Source organism: Pteronotus mesoamericanus, unplaced genomic scaffold (genome assembly GCF_021234165.1).
Source record: "Pteronotus mesoamericanus isolate MK-2021 breed Mesoamerican mustached bat unplaced genomic scaffold, CSHL_Meso_final contig_20, whole genome shotgun sequence".
In the NCBI taxonomy this organism is placed as follows: Eukaryota; Metazoa; Chordata; class Mammalia; order Chiroptera; family Mormoopidae; genus Pteronotus; species Pteronotus mesoamericanus.
The window spans coordinates 28,397,460-28,411,591 of NW_026555085.1; the positions used below are offsets into that span (position 1 = coordinate 28,397,460).

A 14,132-nucleotide genomic window follows, 5' to 3' on the forward strand; every position below is an offset into this window, starting at 1 on the left:
AGAAATTGCCACATATTTTTAATTCAACCATAAGAAAGGAAGGAAAACCTGCCATTTACAACAACATGGATGGGCCTTCAGTGAATTTAGCTAAGTGAAATAAGTCAGGCAAAGACAACTATTGTATGATCTCACTTTTATGTAAAATCTTAAAAAAAAAAAACAGCAACTCAGAATAAGAGGTCAGATTTGTGGGTACCAGAGAAGGAGTGGAGGGTAGAAAAGTTAAAGATGATCAAAATGTACAAACTTTCAATTATAAAATAAATAATTACTGGGGATAAAATGTAATGTACAACATAATGACTATCGATGATTATAGTTAACAGTCATATGGTATAATCAAAAGTTGTTAAGAAGTTAAACATAAAAATTCTTATCTCAAGAATAAAAACATATTTTGAAACTATATAAGGTGATGGATATTAAGCAAAATTTTTTGAGGGATGTACATTTTATTGGAAACCTTAAATACTCATCAGACAAAACACAATGTCTTCAATCATGGCTCTCATGTGACTGACAGATAAAACTGAAATTTTTGGATTAGGGACAAGGAGAGGGTCTTAGAAGAAAAGTGTTAGGATCCCCTCACAAATGCTCTTCTGCCAGTTTATCAGCTTTAGTCACAGATTCTTCAATGGGTCCCACCATATAGAAGGCCTGTTTGTGGGGGATGGTCATATTCACCTGCCAAAATCTGAAGGAATCCTTTGATGGGTTCCTTCAGGGGAATCAGCTTCCCCAGATGACCTGTGAAGACCTCAGCAACCTGGAATGCAAGAAACGCTGTATTTTCTGTGCATGGGACATAGTCAACTTGTCTTCCTCAGAAAGTGCATCCATACCCAGGATGGCGATGATGTTCTGAAAGGATTTGTGGTCCTGTAAGATCTTTTGCACCACATCTGCATCATAACGCTCACTTCCAACAGTGCTGGGATCCATGATTCAATAGGTGGAGTCTAGAAGATCCCCAGCTAGGTAGATACCCAGTTCAGCAAAAACACGGGAAAATACAGTGGTAGCATCTAAATGGGCAAAGCTAGTGGCTGGTCAGGGTCAGTCAAGTCATCAGCAGCTACATAGGTGTCCTGTACAGAAGTGATAGATTCTTTCTTGGTGGTGGTGACCCTTTCCTGCATGGTGCCCATGTCAGTAGCCAGGGTAGGAGGATAGCCTACAATAGAAAGGATTCTTCCCAATAAAGCAGACACCTATGAGCCAGCCTGGGTGAAGCGGAAGATGTTATTGATAAACAGCAGTACATCTTGACCTTCTTGGGCTCTGATGTATTCAGACATAGTCAGTTCAGTCAGAGCTACTGCACAAACACCAGGAACTAGGTTTATTTGACAGTACACCAGTGCTACCTTGGAGGAAGTGTCTTTTAAGTTGATAACACCAGACTCAGTTATTTCAAGCCCTCACGGGTTCTCTCACTATCACCAGCAAACACAGAATAACCACCATGGGCTTTGGCAACGTTATTGATTAACCCCATGATCAGTACAGTCTTGCCAACTCCCACACCACCAAAGAGCCCAATTTTGCCACCCTTGCCATAGTGAATCAGGAAGTCCAAAACTTTGATACCAGGAACAAAAATTCCTGCTCAACACTCACCTCCATGAATTCAGGAGCCTCAGCATGAATAGGAGCAAATTGCTTGGTTTTCATGGGGCCTCTCCTATAAATAGGCTCTCCAGTGACATTCATAATTCTGTCTAGTGTCTCAGGACCAACAGGAATTTTGATTGGAGTACAGGAATGCAAGACTTTCTGATCTATTACAAGCCTTCTGTATCATCCATGGGAATGGTCCTTTCTGTGCTGTCACCCAAATGCTGGGCCACCTCAAAAACCTGTGGGATCTCCCTGCTTTGCACCTCTAGGGCATTTAGGATGGGTGGATGTTCACCACTGCACCAGTGACAGCCACTATGTGCCCAGTAGCAGTGCTGCCTCTGGCGAAGGAGATGTTTGGGTGTCAGAGTCTCTGGCAGGCTGAAGCAATGCCGAGGTGGCCCTCATTAAGAGAAGAGCTTGTGATAACAGCACTGAAGGGCTGAGTCCCCCCATGGCCCCAGCAGCTGAGACTGCAGCCTCACAACCCACAAGAACTGATGTGGCAGAGTTTGGGTAGAGACTGGGATATTAAGTAAATTTATTTTGGTGATCATTTTGCAATATATGTAAGTCATTGCTTATATAATACTATATTTCAATGACATCTCACTAAAACTAAAAAAATTCTCCAGCTCAAGGAAAAAAGTTGATTGATATACAAAAATTTTAACAGATATAATTACTGTATTTAAACAAATATAACAATAAGAAAACATTTCTTTTAAATAGTTACTATGGATTTGCTTATATTTCATGTCTTCATCTTCACTTTTGTATTCTATTCAGGAATGCAAATGAGAAAAGTCTGGATTATTCATGAATCCTTCCATCCCATATCCAACTTTTCTATAATAATATCTTCAATATCCATTTCCTCTCTATTTCCTTGACAATTGTCTCAGCTCAGAGCTTCACTATGTCTCAACTGTGTCTTTAAAAGACATTTCAACAGTCTTTTTTGGGATTGATGCTAACCTCTACCACATTTTTCTAGTTTATTTTAGAACTTATTTTCTAAGACACATATATTTTACATTTTTTCCTCATAAATTTCAATGACTTTTCCTTTTCTTTATGAAAAAATTCTTGTGTTGGTATAATATGCATTAATCTTCTCTGACTCCTTATCTTCACTGTAAACCATTTGCAGAACAGAACTCTAATCATACACTTTCTCACTAACTAGAAATGCCTTACCTAAAGTACCTCAGTTACCCTTTTCCTATCTACTCCAATTGTGAAAGTATATTTTTATTTGACTTTGCCATCATATCCTATATTACCTTTTAGTAATTTTCTTATACATTAAGATGTATAGCTCCTTCCTTTGTCTTTATATATGTTCATATAGTTACCATATTGAGGCTAATTAGATATTTACCACACTCTGAGTTCATTAAAACTTCATTTCTGCTGTCCCAGTACCTGATACAAATGCCTGGCTTGTTAATTTCCTTGTAAAGTATATAAAAATGATTTTGATTCTGATCATTTTCATTTGATAATTTGGTGATTTCCTAAATTCCCCTAATTTAAAAGAAAAATTTCTTCACAGACTTAAGAAGGCTTATATAATGATTTTTAAATAATGATAGTAACTAAAGTTATATGATGATCATTCAAAGATCTAGTGTTGGTGTGCATTTTAGCAGTTTCTCTTGAATTGTGCAGTAAGCAAACAGCAATGACCGAGAAGTTTGAAAAATGCATATGAGCAGTTAAAACTGCTTTTACAATAAAGCTTGTGAAAGCAAGAAGCACTTCTGGGGAAGTCTTTTCAGTTTACTGCTAGGAGATTGAAGTCAGAGATTTACAATGATGGGTTGATGTTTTCAAACAATCAACAGACACAGGAGACAAAATTATGACAAATAGCCTTTTTCCAATGAGAATGTGGGGAGGGAGTACAGGAGATCAGGTGTATGAGCTGGAGGATAAATGTCCTAGTTGCTCTGAACAAGAGAATACAGCTGGTGTAAATGGCATGACCTGGGTAATAGTACACAGAACAAGTGAAGGAGAGAATGATGAATTTAGAGATTGCCACTATGGATCAGAGTATGAGTCAATCTACTACAAAATTCCTATGGCAATAACCAATATTTAATGTTCCAAAGGAAGATGAAAGCTCACAGACTGTACCTAGGCGACTTATGCCATGTTATTTATCAGGTGAGAAATTTCTCTATCAGTCCAATATGTAATCATTGAACATCTTGATTTATGAAGTTTGAATATCCTTTTAGTGCTGGCAGATTTGCAAACGGTAGTGATGGACATAACAATAGTCAGGTTTTTAAAATACTCTCTCTACATTGTTATAATTATTTTAATTTACCACAAAATACAATGGTTCTCCATATCAAATGGAACTTATTCAGAAATTGCACATTATTTTCATAATAAGCTTGGGTCACAGTACATTTAAAAACATGTAAAAGAGTAATGTATTAGCATTCATCCACTGAAATACCAGCCTGCTTTCTGAATGTTCAAATTTACTCTTATGTTTTTGTATTTATAATTTTTAAAAATGCTATTATTTATTAACCTCTTCAATCTTAAAAAACACACAATTGATTGTATAATCTACTCCTGAAATAAATAAAAGTAGACTTTATCAGGGTTACTACAGTGAGAGGAAATGGAGTGAACAAATAGCACATACTTCCCAAGTATTTTTTGCTGCTACTGCTGCCAAGAACATTGGAAAGAAATGATGAAGTAAAAGTACTATGAGGAGCATGTGTGTCAGGAAAACGCATCAATGAAAAAGAAAAGCTATGTCAAGGACTTGAAGATTTAAAACAAGTAGCTCTTTCATTTAAACAGTGTTTTCCACCATAATCTTCCTTAATACACAGGCAGTAGCAGTCAACTGTTAACTAACGTATGCAATGTACTTTTAAATACAATTATCATACTTCAATTGCATCCTAAAAAAGCTCCCTACGTGTTCACGCCACACCTAGCTTCAGTAACTATGGAGTTTGTAGATGACAACATGGACTTTATCCAAAGGACTCATGACTTTTTTTTTTTTCCATGAGTTTCTTGGAGAAAAGTTAGCTTCAAAGATTACAGTGACCAATATGGGAATAAATGTTAAATTCAGGAGATCTGTTTGTTGCTTCATAGTTACTAATGAAGAACTGGTAGGGTAGTTTTAGAAAAGCTATCATAGACCTATAATGATGAGATATGTATTCATGCTCAGTTGTGTGCTAGATACTCTTGGAATAAATAAAAATAATTCAATATAGTTTCTATATGTCAAGGCTGTGTTATTTGAAGACAAGTAAACAAATAACAAAATTAATAGAATTTGAAGCTAGAAATAATTGCCTTTTAATTAAAATGAAAATCAGACACAGTGAAAGAATAAAGCTAATGATTGTATAATAGGATTAGAACTTGGATTTCCTAAATGCCAACTGAACAACTCTTGAAAATTGTACCACCCTGTTTATAACTCAGGGAAAGAATATATTATTTCAGATCCACCTACATTGTCTTTGTTGCCTCTTTCTTGCCCCTAATAGATGTGTTTAGTGCTATGTATATAGTGGAGCAGGGTAGCAGCTAGAGATTTGTAGCTAGAAATGTCTTGGACTTTAGTCCTACATTTGTCATGTTTTTAGATATAAGATATCTAGGGAGTCATTTATCCTTCAATAGACATATTAGGTTGTTATTGCTGTTATTGCTGCATATAAAATTGCCACAAATTTAGCAGCTTAAAATAGCACCCATTTATTAGTTCACAGTTCTATAAGACAGATAGATGGCTAGGATGGACTGCAGGGTCTCAAGAGACTGAAATCAGGTATTTGCCAGACTGGGCTTTTATCTGGAGACTTTGGGGAGAAATTGATGCCTACATTCATTCAGGTTGTTGGTAAAATCTAGTTCCTTTCATTGTAGGCCTGATACCCCATTCCCCTGCTGGGTGTCAGTCACAGCCACACTTTAGAAGGTAAACTTCATGCCGTCTAATATAATCCCCTCCATCCTCAATGATAGCAAGAACAGTTCAAATCTTTTTCATGCTTTCAATCTCTTCGACTTCTCATTCTGCTCAACCATCTAGAGAAAACTTTCTGCTTTTATATGGCTCATATAATTAAATTAGGTCCATTGAGATAACCTCCTTTTCTCCATATATGTTAACATAATTGTGGGCATGATATTATATTAACATTTCACTCATATTTAAAAAGGAAGAGATTATTCTAAGGCAAGGTTTATAAGGAGTCATTGCTAAAATTTTGCTTACTAAAACAGCTTAATTTTTACCTGCAAAAACTGAGTTTAATTATGTCTCCCACATAGGTGGGTGTTGGAAGTAGTAGAAGAGCCACCTTTTAAATATCACATGACACACCATAAATAAATTTATAAACAAAAGTATAAATTGCTAGAACATTATATATTAACTTAAAATCTGTTTGCCTGTTATGCACCCCTTCTTTTCAAGTCAAAGAGCTTTTGTGCAAATTTTCATCCATTTTCATTCATTCTGTGGTACTGAATTAACATTAATAGCATTCACATTGGCTCTTGACATGTATTCCAAAATTTTGTCCAGTTTTTAAAACCACCAGCAATATTCAATTATCAATGAAATCAAAAAATTTTTCTCCCTTCTCTTAATAATGCTTTATAAGGTTCTCTGTAAATATCTGTATCCTTAGTTGGGTTTTGTTATCTTTGAAGGTGGAAGCTATCCCTTAGAGGGCTATTTTCATTATTACACTAAGTAGTCAAATATTCACTTACTGTTTTAATCTCTGTATTTTTTATAATAGTGACACTTTAACTTCCTTTGAGTTTCTAGAAAATTCTTAATTACTCTTAGGAAATCATATAAAACTAAATTCTACTATTGATAATATTCATTGCAACTAAGTGGTTTATAATTACTTGTGTATATTTCCTAGTCTTTTATCTCCAATTAATATTTGTCACACAATGCACTTTTATTTGACAACTGACATCATTAGACAAGCTTCATTGAAAGCATAATTAATTTTTATTTCATTTATTTAATAGAACCCTGTGGTAATTAAAATCCTGTAAACATTTTAGAAAAAGCTCTAATACTATAGGCTATTCAAATACCCATATTATATGTAAAGATAAAATGGTATATTTTTCAGTATTTGAATAATTGCCTCTTTTAAAATATTCAGGTACTATCATTTTTATCTTAGTTGAGTAATATTTTTTATGTTTTTTAAAAAAATTATCACCAAGTTTTCTGATATTATCAGTCATTTCTTAAATACTTATGAAGCCCTTTTAATGTATCAAGCATTATTTTGAACTCCTGAAACACATTAATGCATGAACAAAAACATCTCTGTATCATGTAAAATGGTGTTTTTCTCATCTTCATTGTGATAATTCACTATTACTTATTTGAAACATATATGCATATTAAAACTATGGAGAAAACACATAAAATTAAACTAAATGTAAACTTATTTGCTACCTCTTTATTACATATAAATAGAAAGCCATTTTTGTCCAAAGATAAAGTAATCTTTGAAATACTATGTTCATAGAACTCCTTAGACAAAATAAAATACATTATAGAGAAAAAAATTATCTCCCCAACTCTCCCTCCACAGAGAAAACAAAAATGTAAAAGAACTGTTGTGAGTTGATAAATAAGGGTACAAATACATCCTCTCTCTCAGAGCCAAGTTTTGTTTTGAAAGCAAACACCAATACAATGCCAAAATGCTAATCAACATCTCAAAAGCTCCGAACAAATGTTGCAAATGTATCTTTGCTTTATTTTATTCTTCCTTGAGGAAGTTGAGTTCTTACAAGTATACACATTTTCCTAAACAAGGGAATTTTCCTTAGAAAGTTTAAATTGCAACAATTTAAAGGCAGGAAAGGTCTTTCCATTATGCTGCTAAAGGATAAGCAAGTCAAATGATAATAAATAATACAAAAGACAAGTGATGATTTATTAGTGAATAAAATAAATAGTGGACTGAAAAGTGAATGGAAAAATTTTCATTTGGGAACAGATAATTCTGTATTGGGACAGCAAATGAAGGGAGTAGAGGTATTGAGGATGAGGAATCTTATTTTCATGGTTTTCTGAAAATTTGGTGGTGGCAAACAAAGGTCTGCAGTTGTCAGGTAAATAACATGAATAATACCTGACAACTCCGGTAAAATGGAGAGAATATGCCCCATTTTAAGCAAGCAACCACTCCTCAGAGCCAGCCTATTGCTTCCAAAATAAAAATTTATTCTTGGTGTTTCCAGGTCTATTAAATTTTCATAAACAAAAATGAAGAGTATCATGACTTGTTTTAATTTTATAATATACCTTATCTATATAAATCATACTGCTCACTGAAACAGAACTAGATTCAGCTTGTGGGTCACATTCAGCAAGGTGCATAATAATTAAATGCTATAAAGTCATGGTATAAAAAGTCAAAACCCATATCTTCTGAAGGTACAAGGAGAACTTGGTGACTGGAGCATCTTGTTTGGGATACAAGATTTAGCACAAAGTCTCTGAGCATAACCTGTGCAGGAGCTGGTAAAGGTGAAGAAGGAGGAGACTATCTGTTATGGGTCCTCTGCCTCTGGGGAAAAGTATGTGGCTCACCTGTGTTTAGAGATGAGAAAATAATATCTCATTTTTCCTTAATTCTTGCCTGCTGTTAGGTCTCAACTGAAATTCAGAGTTCCAGCATTGCCCAGATTAGATTGTGCGAGAAAACATAGGAGAGCTTGGGTTCTCTCAGGGTCTCACCAGATCATCAACAGCATGAAGTGAAGGAGTCTAACCTGTTCCTTGCACTTCCTGTCGCACCTAGACAAGTTGGTTCCTTTTAGGAGCTCAGTAAGGGATCTGAAAGAATTTCTGGAGCTTGAAGACTATAGTCACACTTGCTAAAACGTGACTTGATAAATTTGTTTCACATAATTAGATCTGTGTTTTAGTCATATAATGGTGGTAACTGTTATGAAAGAGACTTAAATAAAAAGATACTGGACACAAGAAAACAAGGTAAAAGAATGTCTCAAAGAGGGAGTATAGTAACTAAAATAGAACAGTGAGATCAATTAGCCATTAAAGTACCAGATGAAAAAAAATTCTTTCAAAACATAGGTGACACATTTTTCTTCTCTGTATATTGGGAGTCATTGAGGTCAATATTTCAAATCACAAATATTTCCAAAGAGATTTGCTTTCTAATGGGTTAAATTTCTATTTGTCCCTCTGATTAAAAGTTAGGATTAACTGTTCTAGTAGTGCTTTAGTACTTTCATTTTAAAAGACCTTCAAAGTTTCTTTAAATTTGGCTATATTACACAGAACCACAGTCCATTCCAGTTAATAGACAGTTTGGGAAGGCACTATTTTAAAAATGAAAACCACGACTTTCTTCAGATGTCATCCATAGTCATTTACTGAGTAGGGGAATTGTTAAGTTTCAAAAGTAAAGATATTGTCTCCCTTATAGGCAGCACATTTCATTTTAGATGGTTGTGGGGTCATGGCCTGGTTCTTGAGTTTCCACAGGGGAAGTAGGCTAGATTCCTTTACCATAAGGGGCATAAATGGTATAAGTATTTACATTGAATTCTCTTTTCTTCCCTTCCTATCCAATTAAGGGAAATTTTGTTCTTCAGACAGCAATGTCTCACATACTGATGGCAAGAATTTCCATGCTTCCAAATATAGGAAATATGCCCCATGCCTGGGCTTTGGGCCCCTTCATTGGATTCCTGCTCCAATCTCATAAATCCACCATTTTAGTTTGCATTCTGCTAAAATCAGAACCAGTTACAATGATCCAATTAATTCAGGAAGGGACATCAGAAAACAAGAAAGAGGGAGTGGGGAGCATGAAACCAGAGCGGTATTAAAAGTTGGCAGATGAAGACTTATTAAAATTATTGTTGTAGGCAATCCCATTGATTGCACAGTGACCTTTTAAGAAGTAAATAATATATAAGCAGGATTATCTATCCAAAGAGAAGGTGTCTGGAATATTTATAAACTGCCTTCTATTTCCTATTGTTTGAAGGGGGCCTTCAGGACACTGCTTCCTGTGTTTTGAGCTGTGCATGCATGTGGGCTAAACTTGCTCCATGGTGCAGAGCAAGATTCTGGATATGGAGCAGAAATACTCAGCAAGCAGTTGACTTAGGTAACTGTCCTGAGGTGCGCTGAGATCACTCAGAACTACTCACTCAAATGCAGCTGAAACCAGAGGCTGGTAAAGAGGATGTGACCTGAGTAACAGAGAGACTTGCGTTCAGAAATAGACCTGCAGGCTTGTCCCCTTCCATGTACTTTCTGGTCTTCACTAATTCTCAACCCCAAATCTTACAAGAAGCCAGCTGAGTAAATCTTACTTTGATTCTGCTTTTCACACCCAACTCTTTTGTCATAAAATCTGTTTCTAATGGGGAGATTGTTAGTGTTCTTTCATGGGACAGAAGTTATAGGTATCATCTTCAAACTGGTTTCACCAGAAAGCTCTGTACTTTGGAAGGTGCTGGGCCATCATAAATAATCCTGATAATCTGATCCATGCTTGTCTTTTGAGTGCTTATACTTGGCTAGAGCTTGAGATGAAAGATAACTGAATGAAGAGGAACCAAAACCACCTACTGTCCTTCAGTTTGAACTGTACTATTACTATTATCTTTGGTACTCACTGGTATTGAATATCATTCTGGTTAATAATTTGATTGTATAACAAAGTATTTCTCAATGTTAGGATAAAAATGTATTTCAATCATCTCTATACCATTTCTCTATGTCCAATTACTCTGTAAAATATCTGATGGACACATTTATGTCATATAAATATCATTGCCCTAGAAAACTAAATATAAGTGGATAATGACCTATAAATACCTGATAATTGATAGGCTTTTAATAGGCAATGCATCATCTCAATAGTTATTTTTAGCAACTTATTTTGCAAGATATAAAATACTAACTGCTTCATGATTGTTATATATTATATAAAGAATCATCAATGATAAGGTCACTATGCTTAATTCACTATTGGTGTTCTTTTAAAAAGATTTAGTATGGGTTAATGAGTAATATAAAAGGTCTAATTTTATATTTTAGGTCATTTTTAATTTATTGCATAGAACCATTTTACTTTGTATCATAAAATCAAATGATATTGCTCCTGAATTTAGAATGGGTGTTATATATTCACATATACATGCCTTTAATTCTCAATGAACCAGATTTGCAGAGCTATGGTTTTCAGCACACAGACAGTAAAAACTTTTGAATGGTTTGCCACAGTATCAATTAATCAGCATCACAAAAATGAGAATTTTTTCCTATTGGTACAGACATTTAAAACAATATTTTTATGTCATTATAAGAGGAAAATGAAAAGAAAAACAATGAAGATCTATATTCACAAAAAGTTATGTATATTAACCTGTAAAAAGTTAAAAAGTTATAACTGGATACTATTAAGAACTCATTATCACCTGAAAAGCAACATATTTTCTCTTTAAACAAAGACACACACACACATATAAATTCCTTTAATGTCCTAGGCACCTTCTAGACACTGAGATACAGAAGCAAACAAAAGATAGAAAAAAGAAAAAATCTTTCCTTGGAAGATGTCCAATTCTAATAGGAAGAGATACAAATAAATAAATAATTATGTGATATAATGATTACATAGTGATAACTGCTCTGAAGGACGAGAAAAAAAAATAGGTTCATAGAAGAACACAGTGTTATCTTTATATAAAGTGGATAGGTCTATAAGAGGAACTCCCATTTGAGACCTGATAAAATAAGAGAGAAAATGCTCTGATGAAATAAGAAAGAAAATACTCATATCTGAGAGAAGCGATTCACTCCCAAATGGAACAGCAAGGGGTGAGCTTGGGAGCAGAGGGCAATAAGTAGGAAAGGAGACCAGAGGAGCCAGACACCAGATTATAGAGGACTCAACAGGTCACAGTAAGAAGGATGTGCTCCATTCACAGCATCATGAGAAGTCATGGAGGATTTTGTGATTGAGAGCAAAGGGATCTGTTTAATATTTTAAAATAATCACTCTTGGTGCTGGATAATGAATATCTTTTCATCTGACAATAATGGAAGACAAGTTAAACTGTTATAGTTCAGACAACAGGTGATGGTGGTTTAGACTAGTGTAATAGTGATGCAGAAGCGGTTGAACTAAAATATTCTCTTGAAGATGAAGCCAATGGGATTTGCTGGTGAACTTTATGGTGATGAGTAAAGAGTCAAGAATAAGTCCATAAATTTGGCCTGACAAACTGTATAAACAATGATGCCATTCACTGAAGTGGAAACCATTGGTGGTGGAACATGATTGGGATAAATCCTATGTGAGATGTCATATAGACATCTAAGTGGATATTAATATTTAAATTCTGCTAACAGTAATATAGTGTTAAAGCAAAATTTCATGTTGCTGAAAATATTTACAGATTAATATCCTTTAAAAATAGGTAGTAAGAGACAGAGTCAGCTCCCCATGTAATGGTTAACCATGGGAGACATGGGCAAACAGAAGAACACAGTATATGAGTACAGATCTATATGGATAATTAGTTGTTATTGGGAAGGTAAACATAGCTCTCTTCTCAATTCTTTATTTTCTCAGGAATACAAGAAACAAATATATAAATTGAAATTTCAACAGAGGGGATATTAATGGGAATATAAAAAGGAAGAATGAGCTAGAAATAATAGGTTGGATGTTGGGAAATTAAACTGATTACAGAGTAGTAGTACTAGCTTCCTTGAAGTTTGTGGTCAAGAAATCAAGGCAATGCTCTGGCTGGTGTGGTTCAGTGGATTGAGCGCTGGCCTGAGAACCAAAGAGTCACAGGTTTAATTCCCAGTCAGGGCACATCCCAGGCTGGGTCCCCAGTGGGGGTTGCATGAGAGGCAACCACACACTGTTGTTTCTTGCCCCCCCTTCCCCTCTAAAAATAAGCAAATAATTTTTTTTTAAAAAAGGCAAGAGCACCCAGTGTATATGAATGAATGAGTGTGTTTGTGTGTGTGTCAACACTTGTTTTCTTCTGTCCTATGCAACCTATGTGAATGAAAATATATGGGAAGTTGGAATTAACATTAGGATTAAGAGTTTTAAGATAAGAATTATGGAAAGAGAATAGTGTGGGGTAATAGAAGTTAGGGGATGATTATAATTATAAGACTTAGAATTTAGGTTAGGAAAAAAGGGGAACAAGTATTTGTAGAGGGGAGAGAAAATTAGAAAAAAGGGTGGTCTGAAAATGGCACTAATCATCAAGAATTCCTGAGGAATTTACACATTCCCTACTTAGTCTTCAGCTAATGTCATGCCAGCCTCTCCTTCAGCAGTGTCCTTTCTTGTCTGCTGTGACTCCCGCCCTTGGTTCCCGCTGCTGTGCCCCGTGCTGCAGACTGTATTGATTGCTTTATTCCCCCAAAGTTCACTAACACGCAACTGCTTTGTATTATAAACTATATACATGTTTGTGTTAAGAGGTTTGAAACAATAATATAAAGGACAATAGGGGGAAAAAATAAGTTGAATTGTATATATCGCCCTAAGAATTTTTAGGTGGCCTAACAATTGGAAATATCTAACTAGACCTTGGGCTCTGGTTTGCCCAAATCTTGTCAAGCTGTCTTTCCCTGTTGCATCCCTGTTCCCACCCACTGTCTCCCCCTGCCCCTTTCCCAAAAAGAAAAAGGCCACCAATGATAATATTTCACATTTCTCCATTGAAAAAGCTGGTGTTCATGTTCATTTACACAAAGTAACAAAATCACCAGTAAAGCATTTTCATTCACTCAGAGTTTTCAATTAGCATTTTAGTAGTTCTTTCTTAGATATTAACTGATATCTAAAAATCTGATATATTTTAAAAAAATCTCTAAATACAGAGATACACGAAAAAAGAAAAAAACAGAGAGTAAAAAGGAATTTGGAGATTAAGAAAATGCAAGGAATAAAACATACAAAACACTTTTTAATTATTTTTATAGAAAAGAAGACTTTATCAGTGAAATTCACAGAATATACTGCAAAATATTAAATAAGAAGAAAGACTTTTTTGAAATTAAAATAAAATCTAAATGTTCTTCAACAATATAAAATCATTGGTATAAGTAAATCCTTATCAAAACAAACAAGAATAAAAAAACAAAAGGAAAAATATATACGGTCACAATAATGTTAATAGCAACATTTTGAATAATAAAAATTTTTTATAAAACCAGTTTACAAGGAAGTAGTGAGGAAAACTGTTTATGTGTTGGTGAATCAGGATGTTGATAACAAGTAAATCCTTATTTTCCATAGGAAAAACTACTTAGATAATGTTCAAAAATAGAAAACAAATTAAGAAATAGCAGTATAAGTATGTTATTTAGAAATATGGAGATATTTGTCAGGAGAAAAATGTAAAAGTATTGAAAGAACTTGCTTTCTTTGGAGAAG

At 34.6% G+C, this 14,132-nt stretch overlaps 1 protein-coding gene and 1 pseudogene across 1 annotated transcript in view; both read right to left on the reverse strand.

Annotated features, from left to right (window-relative positions):
* Nucleotides 1-14,132, reverse strand: part of EYS (eyes shut homolog) — a 1,478,297-nt gene that overhangs the window by 945,899 nt on the left and 518,266 nt on the right.
* On the reverse strand, nt 592-2,935 carry LOC129067429 (ATP synthase subunit beta, mitochondrial-like; annotated as a pseudogene).